The following is a 14,321-nucleotide window of genomic DNA, read 5'->3' as shown; positions in this document are numbered from 1 at the left end:
TAATTTTATTACAATTTAGATCTCAACATTTCGTTACATTTAGTTAAGGTTTGGAGGAGGAAATAGTCGAGTACGAAATTTTTTCGCCTAACCTAGCGTTGTCCTTATCGAACTAGTTTTAGAAGCCGCTTCCGTTAGCGAGACGAATATATTCACCTAAAATATTTGAAACTCAGTATTCTCTTAAAGGCCAATAAAACTAGAAATAATACTAATAGAAGACTAGATGTGTACTTTCCCAGTTGCGCTGCTCCAGATTCGAAAAAAATTACTTTTCATTGTCTAGAACTATAACTCGTCAAAAATGCAAAATAGTTGTAAAGGTTTTCCTTTACCGTTAGTGCACCTTCAATTAAACATAAGTTAACGAGTTAACTCCGTTTCAACCTACACTAAAGCACGTAGCTATCACAGTTCAAATCGCCGAAGACCACACACATCGGCGTTTTTGCACGCGTTATCATCTCTTGCACCCTTTTAAAGATTACAAACGAGCATCAAATGAGCGCACTTTATTACAATTACGAGCACACGGCTTCAATGTATCGTAGATATCGATCGTAACATTTCATCAAGGCAACGATTATCGACTAGGAAGCGATCGAGTCTCCTGATCTACCATATGCCAATTAGCCAATTAGAGAAGGGAAACAACGCCACCTCGGCCCGATAAGCGAAGTTTTGTCGCACCTAAGACGTTTCCTTTATCCCTCGGAAGATCATTACCGAGTCTGAATATATTATTGTGCGGCTCCTAAGGTCGGGATAGTCATTTGTCTCGAATTGAACACGCAACATGCATTTAGTTTAGAAAGTTGCGTTGTTAATAACCAATTGCTATCAATAAACGTAGAATTTGGAAGCATTAATATTAAGATTTTAGAGATAACCGGACATGCGTTTGAGTAAAAAAGTTAACCTTATCATTCTAATATTCATATAAGTACTTTTCTCTTTGTATTTTCTAAATTGCGACATGATTCTTAATTCGATTATGCATAAAGTAGTAAAATTAAATAATTAGTAATAATATCAAAACATTAAAGCTAACAACTTGATAAACAAACCTGTAAACCATTTAAAACATTCTTTTAAAATGATCTTGCGCGCATAAATAAAATATGAAACTGCCAAAAAAAAGAACTGTCATAATATAATATCCCGTATAACAACATTATTCACGAAAGTAGTCAATATTTTAAAATTTAAGTGAAATACATTAGATTTTATCTCATTCATCACAAAAATACCGTTTAACGGTGCATTAGAATCTACTAAATGTTTAAAAAACCAACTTGTCAACCTTATAATCTTGCGCGCATAAAAACTTGACCGATTCTGAGCAACTGCCAAAAAACGAGCTGTCATAATATCCAGTATTAATATAGTAAAAAGCAAAGACAGACGGCTGTCAAATTCATAAACGGCTTAGTTCGATCTTGGAATAGATAACCGTTTTGGGAATACAAAATGTAAACTTTAATTTGTCTTCCTTTTAGGGGATAGACGGATAATGTATGTAATCGATTAATACTAATGTACATTTGGTGTCAAAGTTAAATTAGTAATTTATATGAGTATGTGTATGTTAGTTGCGTAACATTTTTTGTGTAACTACGAGTATAACCATTTAAAATAATAAGACAACTCCACGACAATGTGGACGGAAATGAGCAGATTTCTTTCTGTTTAAAATCACCCTAGGACGCTAGCCTCATAGCATCTTTCTTAATTATTTTCTTTAAGATATTTTTAGTTATTTGCCACTCTTGCAGGGTAACAATATGTACAACTGAAAATAAATGGAGATGTTATCGTTTTTTTTTCTATCGAGACAACTTTAACAGAGTCTGCCCTTGTAATTTTTTTTTTTTATACTACGTCGGTAGCAAACTGTTATACGGCCAGCCTGATGGTAATCAGAAATCAGAAATATTTATTGTGTTAACTGTGTAGGTACAAGAATATGACTAGATACATATAATATATAAATATTTATAAATACTTAAATACATAAAAAACACCCATGACTCAGGAACAAATATCCATGCTCATCACACGAATAAATGCCCTTACCAGGATTTGAACCCGGGACCATCAGCTTCGTAGGCAGAGTCACTACCCACTAGGCCAAACCGGTCGTCGAGTTTATAAATATTTATATATTATATATATCGTTGTCTAAGTACCCTCAACACAAGCCTTATTGAGTTTACTGTGGGACTTAATCAATTTGTGTAATAATGTCCTATAATATTTAATTTAACTTAACTATTATTTTTCTTAAGGAAAACATCGTGACCAAAACCTGTATATATCCGCAAAGAAATTCAAAGATACGAGTAAACGGGACCATCAGCTTCATAGGCAGAGTCACTACTCTGCCTACGAAGCTGATGGTCCCGGGTTCAAATCCTGGTAAGGGCATTTATTCGTGCGATGAGCATAGATATTTGTTCCTGGGTCATGGTCGTTCTCTATTTATTTAAGTATTTGTAAATATTTATATATTATATATATCGTTGTCTAAGTACCCTCAACACAAGCCTTATTGAGCTTACTGTGGGACTTAGTCAATTTGTATAATAATGTCCTATAATATTCATTTATTATTATTTTACTAACAAAAAAGACACTTTTATTCCAAATATCTTCAGAAAACTCGCTTTTGTACGGAACATCTACAATTTCGTGGATTGCTCCTAAATTAATCTAGAAAGAAAATTAATATAATCCGTAGGCGGAATATCTACATACATTATACCAATCCATTCATCGTTTAGGAAAGAAAGTTTCTTATCTCCGTAATTTGTCGCCTAATTACTTGTCACCGAGCAGCCAAGTTGATGAATCGTGAAACAGTAGACGTTAAGCCGAACACATATCATGTTTGAAGTTCTGATTGATTTCTTGTCTTTGAAATTGTAGCGTAGTTTAACCATTCACTTGCTGTTGGTAGCTGTAGTTACCAGCTGTCACCCTTATTTTATAGTTTAAGTTACTGAAAAATATCTAGCACATTAGTGGTAAGAGAAGGCTAATGCAAATTGTAATTTTTATATTGTATTTTTACATATTTTTCTCAATATTTTCATTTATTTTTAGTTATATATCGCCCTCTCTAAACATCGCGATGAATTCAGTATATCTAGAAGTAAACGCCACCTACATATAATTACGTTACTATTTGTTCCATACAAGTCGTATGTCATGAGGGATCGCCGATTGTTTCTTTATGCACAGGCTTGGAAGCGAGCCTCGAACTGCCATGTCATTGTGTCTTATTCATGTGGTCTGCTATTCTGTACATTTTACTATTCACGTTTTAAATATAAACAGAGTTTTGTAGGAGCTACATGAGTATATATTTATTTTATAGTATTATGATTTCTATTATACTGGATTTGCTGCCTGGTGATAAATAGGTCGAATTAATATTAATCATAATTTAATCTAGAATAATAGGCCTATTGCAATTCTAAGAATCTTTATAACAGTCAAGTTTTATGGCCTCTGTAATACTAGTAAATTGTTGCTCCGCCCTGTGTTTTATTACAAGGCTGTCTCCCCTTTTTCTATCACTAACGGCCCGATTAGATATTTTCACAGAAGGAACCGAGACTCCTAGCCACAGCAACTCGGTATTTGGAGTCGATCTCCATACCCTCGACTACACCGTCCTAATATTAGTGTCATTAGTAATTTATATAGTATATAGTAGTAATACAATAATTTGTTATATTTATAAAGTTTATCTGTTTTGTATAGTGTTGTCTTGTTAAACTAAGTTCAGTGTATAGTAACTTACATGCTTGGTATATCTGTTAGTGTAAGTTAGTTAATAAATAAACAATAAACAATCAGTGTCAAAAGTGACGTGTTTGTTTGAATTAATGTCACTTTTGACATATCTTTAGCAAATGTTTGACGTATCTTAAAGTTCGAATCGGGCCGTACGTGTAAACCACGTCCACAGCCAGTCCACTTTTTGTGTTCGCCCCGGTGGCAATTTGTTTTTTTTTATATATATATATAAGTCAAGTCAAAGTCAAAGTCAAATTATTCTTTATTCAAATAGGCCTAGCAACAAGCACTTTTAAATCGTCAAATTTTACAAATATCATCTTAATCTAAATATCAGAGCAATTTATTGATGCAGTTATTATTGTTCTAAAAAAAAAGCATTGAATTATTATAGATATGGTAAATTTAATAATAAGAATTTCACAAAAGGATCGTCAAAATTCGATCGTATAAATTCGCTCATCGATCTGTGCATCCATGTCGAGTCCGTCTATTTGAGCTCAAAAACCGTTCCATCATTCATGCGTTCATTTGAACGAATGTACAGAATACGATTCCATTAGCAGTATAAATTATCGAATATGTCACCGCCGAGCACGGTAACGCGAGTAGAACTTCATTTGAATAACTTACCTGACGACATGCGCCATATAGGTGCATTGCGGCGGCGCACTTTGTATTTTTTATCCCATTGTATAGCTGCATGGTTGTGCTCCTCTTTACACTGATTGCTTTGATACTTTATTTGACTATTCAGCTGAGCATGTCGGCTATATAGTACGTTCTCACCAAACGAGCGAAGTCGGGCCGCTTCGGAGCACATTTTCAATGTGCCTATTTGTGGGTGTTTTCTATGTATTTAAGTATTTATAAATATTTATACATTTTTTTATCGTTGTCTAAGTACCCTTAACACAAGCCTTATTGAGCTTACTGTGGGACTGTCAATTTGTGTAATAATGTCCTATAATATTTATTTATACATTATGTATGGCAGATGCGATGAAGTCCGTCCGGAGCCGTCCGCGTCCGCGAGGAGCTGACAGGCAAGCCGTACAAATTTGTAATGCGCTCCGATGCGACCCGACTCCGCCCGTTCGATGGGAATCGTACTTAAAAAGTCACGCAAACCTAGCTGCCACCATACAATCGAAGTTACTCAATCATTTAAAATGACATCATAGAATTTGATATGAACATTCAAGTAAGATATATCTATGTCTGAGGGCCTACTACGAACCACGTTGGACGTATTGCCTCACTGTAGCACCTGTAAATTAGTACGTAAGTATGACAGGGAGGCAGCATGTCGAACGTGGTTTCGCGGTAGGCCCAGGATACTAGTTTTCATTGCTGAAAATTGTGATACAAAGAAATTAGAGCGATTGGAAGTTGGTCTCTTTTTCTAATAAAAGTCTGAAACATAATATTTGTCCAGAAACTCCCTGCCTCATACAGCTAAACTGTAGAATGAACTGTCGCCCGTAATATATCTAATGGGCTGATACGACTTTGCAAGTATCTTTTAGTAAAAGCATGAAACAGGTCCCTGGTTAGATAACCCTTTGAACATTCTGCAACGACTTACAGCTTTTCTAAAAAATATTGGCTCGATTCATCCCATCCCCTCTACGACCATTATGGGTCCCTTCGGAGGATATGGCTACATCATAATTTCTATTTCTAGATTAATTTTAAGAACAATATTTTGGAAGTTACATAAAATTAGACAATGAGCAGTATATTTTTGAAGTATTAAAAAGAGAAAGCACAGGCTACCTCAATTTAAAGCGTACTGAAATCTCTTCGTGAAATAATCTAAACATCAAATAAACAAAATGGCGCCTAAATGCGCCGAAATAAAGTTTTCTGTTTCAGTTCCACAGCTACCTTACTTTTACACATTTTTTCTAGAAAATTTAATAGTACATCTGTGTTAAATTGCATAAAAAGTTCCTAATGGACAAGTTCCAATTTTAAAAATTCATTTTAAACGAAACGAATTTTCCCAATAACAATTTTAATTTGAAAAGCTCCGCAAAAATAAAAATTGAATCATTATTAACACATTCAAAGAAACAAGAACAAAGCAATAGGTGCTTTAACGAACAAACTTCTGTTAATGTGGATAGGGAAATTGTACGACAAACAGTTAATGAGGTGTTTCGTGCATATAAAGGACAAGGGGCCGGTTTTTTAACGTTTTACATATTGGAATAATGTACGTGGTTTGTATATAAATTACTTGTATTGGGTTATTTGTATTTAAGCGTCAGTTAGACGAGGAGTTTATGCGTCCGGTGGTTTTGGAGAATACCAATTGGGATACTCGAAGTTATTAATAGGTGATGGTGCACATATTGAAGTTGATAATGTAATTCGTACAGAAGTACTAACATAAAGAAAGGAGTATCCAAGTAAGCATTTAATTAAAACATTGTTATATGACCATCCATAAAACGTAAAAAAAAAAATATTTACTTATTTAACCCAACGATCTAAATAAAAAAACATCCAGAATTCAAGCCACATTGGTTTTGTCATAGACCCAAAATTTTACGTAAGAAAAAATACTACCTAAATATTGTTCAAACGATGGACTAAATCTACCCACAAACCATTTCACAACATTTCCAGAGTCAATTGTATTTACTTCTAATCAGATTCACATTCTTTATTTAAATAAATCACAAAATAATAGACACAAAGTTTTAGCTCATGATGATGATGGATATTACCAAATATTTCCTGATTTATTGCATTCAAAAATAAAATAAGCCAATCGCAATAAGGATTTAGGAACTTTATCAAACAAAACTCACTAACAAGGTAGGTAAGTTACACAACGACAAGTTTCTATTAGGGCGGTATCTTACAGGAAACATTTCCAATTAGAAGTTTTGAATAAAACAGAAGACTTATTATTTAAATTAGTATTGCTATAATTCAAAGAGCCGAAGAATTTGCGTAACTAGAAATGGATACTTAACATTCCACTTCCTATTACCTGTGCTTTTATTATGGACAATAGTAGTTGTTAAATTACAAGAAAACGGTATTCTTGATAAATCTTTTAGATAAATGTGTTTACATAATAGATATATACATAGGTATTACAGTAACTGTACAAATACTAAACTAAATAAATAACTAGCTTAAATTTAAAATAGGCCCTTAAGGCATTGAACCAAGGATGCTGGCAGAATTTCCTCGGTGTATCGCAATGCTGATACGTTGTGCGAGGAAGCCCCCAGCTCTTCGGTCGCCAGTAACGTCAACCAATTTCTGCAAACAACTTGGAACAATGATGTTGCCCTTTTAACACTTTAATTAAATATAAGGGGTATGCTGCCCTTGCCCGTGTCATGGGATGCACGCAGAGGCAGCACTTGCAGGGTATAAGGACTTAATATTATTACCTTCTCTTTTATTATTTGGAGTCCGAAGCCTCTGCTGGGCAAAGACCCCACTTTTTCCAGTCATGTTCATGGTTCTGTTCCTTATCTAGCCATTCCCTTTAAAAAGGAGTCTGCCTCGAGATCCTCGTTTTGAGCTGGGCTGCCACTCAGTGACGATCTTGACCAGCCCAATCCCATAGCTTGGCCGCTTTCCTAGCTGCGTCGATTATTTTGTGCTAGGGGCTTAGCCAAGATGAAAACTATAAAATGCTATTTGTCTCTCTATCGCACTATTAATGTCCACCCAGAGAAGAAAATGGGGATTACGTTTGTATGGAGAAGTGGTCGTCTTTCCTCCAGGTATGCTACGCTCCATAGCTCGCTTGCAACCCTTACTATTCACACGAAAACCTCAACAATTCCTACAAGCAATTTCCAATAAGAATCACAGTAACAAACATTCAATGGGATTCCAGGCTATCATGATACGTTTGTCGGCGGGCAATTCATTGTTCATTAAAATGTGAACTAAAGGAACTTACAATAACAATTTATTGCCTCAATGTAAGAAAATGGACTTTAACGTCTTGATAATAAAGGCTTTACGCAACTATGGAAACAAATCATATTATTTAAACAAATATTTTTATTTGGGTTTTTTAAGTCTCCGTCCTTCGACACTGGAGGGCTTCGTTACTTTTTCTTTAATATATGCATTCCAGTTTATAATAGAGGCTATGTTCAGATATTTGTGAACACCTTGGCTGCTCCGATTTATCTGATGGCGACTATGCGAACTTATGTGAATAAGCTCAAGTAATAAAGATGTTTCGGTTCTAGTAAGTAGGCAGTAATACAGCTTCAGAAAATTACGTTCAATTTAGGCTTCATTGCTTTTCAGAATGATTTCGATGGAGATTAAGTCTATTGTTCAAAATAGTGGGATAATTTTTATGAATATCTTACCTTCTTAGGAATATAATATTGTTATGTTAATTAAAACAAAATAGATGATCTAATTAACTTTTTTTTATATATTTGGTGGAATCCTACACAGATCGACCTAGCGGCAAACTAAGCAAAGCTTGTACTATGGGCATTAAGCGACGATATACGTAGGTACTTAAATAGAAAAATACATACTTATATACATAGAAAACACCTATGCCTCGAGAAAAATATCCATGCTCGTCACACAAATAAATACCCTTACCGGGTTGGAACCCGGGACCATCGAGTTCATAGGCAGGGTCACTAAAAATTAGCCAATTAAAATATTTTCTGCCTTTAAAAAAACAATAACTGTTGTTAATTATTTTTGATTAATTTAAGACCGGTACATATATTATAATTGTAATTATTTATTACGAATTTGATGTGGATTTCTTATAAATTTGATCTACCAACTGCCAAAAACTACATTTATGGTTGATGAAATCCAGACCAAATTTATAACTTATAATTAATACCAGAAAAAGCCTCTAAGCCTAAAAGGTAACAAAATCTTGAGGACACAAATATGGGTGTTTTTTTACCAAAAAAAATATATGTCTGTGCCGTTCGTTAATTGAAGAAAACTCAAGCCATAATTTAAATTTTTTAAACCAAAAACCGTTTTCATAAAAATTAAGCGCAGATTATTAAGAACCGATTACTTTCTGCCGTTAAAAATATGAAATATCGACGTCGGGAACGTTTAACAGAGAAGCCAATTCTGTTGATATGGTTTTCATCATATTTTGAAACGACCTTGACCGTGAAGAGAATTTGAAGTAGAGGTGGATTGTCAAAGAAAACTTCGTAGCCACGTAAATTTACTGCCATCTTTCGACACATGATTAAATCTTTTAGAACGCCATTTGATTTTGATCCTTTCTTTCACTGATATGTGTTCAATTTGTTAAATATCAAAAAGTGGCGCCATCTAATAGATCAAAGGCCAAAGGTATGGCGACATCGTTTCGAGCGATGGCCACTTCCGACATATACGTCCCGGGTTCAAAACCTGGTACGAGCATTTATTTGTGTGTAGATACTTGTTCCTGAGTTATGGATGTTTCTGTATATAGATAAGTATTCATGTATTATACACCGTGTTTTTATTGAATTCCGTTAACTCCGGGATATGGATAAGTACGTTTAAGTAAACTAAGTGGCATAGTAAATTTGCAAAAAATAAATAATAACAATTTTTATATATTTTTAATTTTTATAAAAATTAATTAAATGTTGCATATATCATTGTGGTAACACGGGCATAACATTTAATTTAACCAAACAATTGAAAACAGTGACATATCAATGTCATTTCGAACATCGATCGTCCGAGATAGTACTTACGTTTAGTAGCAAATATACACACTCGTACTAAACACTAATCAATATGCAAACAGGCCCTAAGGTAAGTGTATACGCTTGTAAGAGCCTTATATGATAAAAATAAATTATTGATTATCTCCGAAATCGTCTTTGAGAAAGTTACTTAATTTAAGCTCAGGACCCTTGCACCCTTGAAATTAACGGAATTAAAAACTACGGAACCCTAAAAACACGGTGTATATCGGCATCTAGTACTCATAACAGAGGCCTTATAAGGCTTACTGTGGGACTAGATCGATCAGTATAAAATTATCCTATAATTTATACTTATTTATTTATTTACTACAATTAAAAATATTTTCATGTCGCAAAATTATAACTTTATCTACACATTTTAAGAAATTTCCAAGGTTTCAGTTACTATTTTTCTTTTTTTATTATCTTTTTCTTTGTATCTTAAAGATCTACAATTTAATTTATATTTACAATTCTTGTACAGCACAAGTCACAAGTCTACCCACAGATGATATTTTATTTTGTGTAAATTCCAGGGAGTTCCGTTATTGGTAATGCTTATACGTACTCATGTTTTTTGTATATTATTCATTGTAAACGCTGTAGAACTTCTCAATAATTAAATTAAAATAAATTAAATTTATAACTTCACCCTTTAACGGTGACAATAAAGAAGTAAAAAAAAGATACAAAAATATGATATCATGGGGTGACTAGGGTGGTCATTTTTGCCATATGAAATCTAAGTGTGCCCTATAAACGAATAAGGTCGTATCAAAACGAGATGAAAATGATATCAAATTATGAAAACAGAATCAGCCTAATCCTCGAATTGCATTTCGTGGAAGAGATTACATTGTTTGCTCTCCGAGCGAGTTATTGTTAAATCATTTCGTTTCAGAATATGTTTTATAATTCGGCTTATCTGAGCCACGAGTGGATTTAAATATGCTGATGTCTTTTGGCATTTAATGCAAAATTATTGGTTATTGTATGGGTCATATACAGATTCAAGTTGTAAATATATCTTTTTGTTCTTAACAGTGATCAATTTTTAAAACTAGCAATACTTTCACAGTCCACGTCTCAGTTTTGTTCTTCGGTATATGACATCCGTTTCAGCTGATAAATTAAATATGTATACAGCATGGGCGTCGCCAAGGGGTAGGGAACAAAATTTCTAACTACATGTGGTGTGGTGTGTGGTGCGGTGTGTGTTGTGTGTGTGTGTTACTGTGGGACTTAGTCAATTTGTGTAATAATGTCGTATAATATTTATTTATTTTATTTATTTATTTATATGTATATCCCTCCCTCTCCCCTTGGCCATCGGCCATATGAACTGCCCCGCTAACCCGTCAGCTGGGAGACAGTAGTGTGACTTTGAAATTCAAATGACTTATTTTTTAGTCATTTGATTTATTCCCAAAGTGAAATACATCTATTGTCAAATAAATGTCCATTTAACAACTGTAACGATATAAACTTGTTACGGGACATTAAAAGATCACAGCATAAAATACTTATAAGAATGTTTTCAAATTCCGTAATAATCTTATTTGTCTGGAGACGGATCCGATTATCTACAAGAAATCTAATTGCCATTCCCAGACGTATTTTAATACATTTTACTTCTACTAAGTGTTTTACTTTTAATGTATTTATGACTTTATATTGAACGAACAGTCAATGTCAAAAATGTGTGTAGCTAAGGTCAACCTGTGTGGAATTATTCTTCCAGTATTGTTTGTTTTATTAAGGTATGTAATAAATAAGTAGTATTCTACATTCTATTTAGGCGACTTGTGCAAGGATGTACTCCTATGGTTCGTTACAAGTGATTGATTTCTTCTTCTTCCTCGCGTTGTCCCGGCATTTTGCCACGGCTCATGGGAGCCTAGGGTCCGCTTGGCAACTAATCCCGAGAACTGGGCTAGGCACTAGTTTTTACGAAAGCGACTGCCATCTGACCTTCCAACCCAGAGGGTAAACTAGGCCTTATTGGGATTAGTCCAGTTTCCTCACGATGTTTTCCTTCACCGAAAAGCGACTGGTAAATATCAAATGATATTTCGTACATAAGTTCCGAAAAACTCATTGGTACGAGCCGGGGTTGAAACCCGCGACCTCCGTATTGCAAGTCGCACGTTCTTACCGCTAGGCCACCAACGCTTACCTACTATACTTACAAGTGATTGGTTTGGAGAGAAAAATTAGTAATTAACAAGCAAAGGAATGTGCGCTTTCGAACAATATGATAGAAAAATAAAAATTAAATGCTTAAATTTGGTTATTTTCGGTGTCGTTCTAAATAAGTTCCCTTAACGTCCCCTCTGTTAGAAATAAAACATTGGAACTTATTTCAATTATTCCAAACTTAGCATCATAATGAAAGGTCTCATGTTTAATAAAAGCGCCGCCGTTTACGACTTTTTGTTCTATGTTCCAATCGTGTCGCAAAACGCACCGGACGACGCGCTCACCCGTATCATGCTTTGATGTCACATCATTATGTCGATTGCACATGACACCTGCAATGCAACTGCAGCAGAAAAACGTACCATTTGTATTCGTTTTGGAGTTATATTTATATAAGTAGATACAATTAGATTGGCATCGGAAATATTTACAATTGTTTTTGTAACTTTTGAAACTACGTATCATTTTTGACGCCAATGCCTTTCTGTCTGTCTGTAGCATCGTAGCCTCTATAGGTCAATGTTTATACGAGTATATAGGCCAATTTCGATACAGTTTTTTTTAATTGAAAGAGAGTTTTCTTGCGGTGGTCCTTAGCTTGTAGAGTATCAGCTCTTGTCCAAAATGGTGTACTTAAGGCATTTTTGGCATAAAATGTATTTTGTTGGCATAAAGCGTAGGGTTTTTTTATTTACATTTAATAGTTATTATTAACACGAAAAAGGAGGACTAGCGCGAATTCGGCTTTTCATACAAACGTAGTTCTCATTTTCCTCATTCACACATTATTAAAAAAACATGTTTATTTACCAACAATTGTACAAGATTTTCTTAACCCATGACTGCCACAGGCTATGCCTGTTTTGTGAAGCCAGATTGAAAACTACTAATTTGAATTACATCCTACGCTATTGAAAACGATATTTTTGCCAGTAGTTGGAGGCAAATTTGTGAGCAATGCAAAAACCATTGTGAGGCAATGGATGACCGTCCGTCCTCAGTTAGTTATTAAGGTTCTTCTGTGTTTTGTTATTCTATTTTTCATGTATAACACAATTTAATGATCAATACCCTTCTATTTGTGTACGGATATATAACTTAAAATAATATTGACCTACCTAGTCCCAGATTGTATTCTGTACCTGATGTGTATGCATTTATATACTGTCTGTCCTAATTTTCGCAATGCATTAGTATATACTGTAATGCCGTGTAATTTTGTTGTTAAAAAATAAAAACATTTTAACACAATCAGTTGTATGTATATCAACCACAGCTAGCTCCTACGTATGATTTTTACTAAGAATTAAGAGCATTTAAAAGTTTGTATGAAATCTCTTCTTCGCTCCTTATTTTTATTGATTATACTCGTATTTATATATGATTATTGCCTACCTTTTTTTATACCACGACGGTGGCAAACAAGCATACGGCCCGCCTGATGGTAAGCAGTCACCGCAGCCTATGGACGCCTGCAACTCCAGACGTGTTACATGCGCGTTGCCGACCCTTTAAAAACTTGTACACTCCTTTTTTGAAGAACCCCAAACTGTAGACCCTCGGGAAAACCTATATGTCGTTTTAGTTTTATTCATTTTGTTCCCAAGAAAAATAGGTGCAAGCCGGCTTAGTAAAACCCTGACAAGTCTTTTCACTAGAAGAAGCCTTAAAGTAGTTCCATGAAAACACTTCCCTCCATCCACGGAGAAAATTAAAACACAAGCAAAAATACACAATTCGTAGCTGTCTGACAACTTTTATTCATAATTTATGTATGAAGGATATTCCCACCAACCAGAAAGCTGAGTAAGTACAAAAGTCTCCCTAAAATTATTCTTTTCAGACATTTTACAGTTCCACGGTCATTTAAAAATATTCCGTCAGGGTGCCTTGACAGTTACATTCCTTGGGGCGAAAAACGACCTTTACATTTCTGCGGTGACAGACGCGGTCGGGAAGTAGCTTTAGTGGTATCTTTTTGGACATCTTTTCTAGTCAGTTTTCTTTAAAATCTTTGTAAGTTCGGCATAAAAGTCTGGTTCCACAAAATCTGTAGTCAAAGTAATACAAAACTAACATGTCGACAAGCTTTGCTGCATTTTGCGAAGACGTCTAGCTAGATGAGTACAAGTGTATTTTCAAACAAGGGGCACCAATTATATCTGAACAAAAAAAGTTTTGAAGACAAGGGTAGGTAGTCAATTATAAATACATTCTTACCAGGATTCGGACCCAAAACCACCTGTTGCATCAGGGTAATTCTGAGTACCAACAAGGGTGGTCGTCAAATTGTAAGAAAATATTTTTCCAATTGTCTTTTTATAAGGATATCTAGTTAAAATTTCCAATTCTAACACAAAAGTTTAACATTGGTTGACTGGTAGAGAATGCCTTAGGGCATTAATTCTAACACAAAAGTTTAACATTGGTTGACTGGTAGAGAATGCCTTAGGGCATTAAGTCCGCCATTTGTACCTTCATGTATTGTGCAATAAAGATTAACTAAATAAATAAAAGTTGAAGGTACCAACAACTTTAAATAGAAATGCCCAAAAATAAGAAAAATACGCTCGTGTATGGAATTTT

The 14,321-nt window shown here is 34.5% G+C and overlaps 1 long non-coding RNA gene across 1 annotated transcript; it reads left to right on the top strand.

The window, feature by feature from the left end:
• Positions 1-10,605: 10,605 nt before the first annotated feature.
• Positions 10,606-12,973, top strand: LOC133522556 (uncharacterized). The gene is made up of 2 exons (XR_009800080.1): positions 10,606-11,236; positions 11,297-12,973. It is a non-coding gene; the product is annotated as an uncharacterized LOC133522556 (long non-coding RNA).
• The last annotated feature ends 1,348 nt before the right edge of the window (positions 12,974-14,321 follow it).

The sequence above is a fragment of the Cydia pomonella genome, chromosome 11 (genome assembly GCF_033807575.1).
Source record: "Cydia pomonella isolate Wapato2018A chromosome 11, ilCydPomo1, whole genome shotgun sequence".
Taxonomy (NCBI): domain Eukaryota; kingdom Metazoa; phylum Arthropoda; class Insecta; order Lepidoptera; family Tortricidae; genus Cydia; species Cydia pomonella.
The sequence above is the reverse complement of the archived record's forward strand: the minus strand, read 5'-3'. Positions and strand labels throughout refer to the sequence as shown.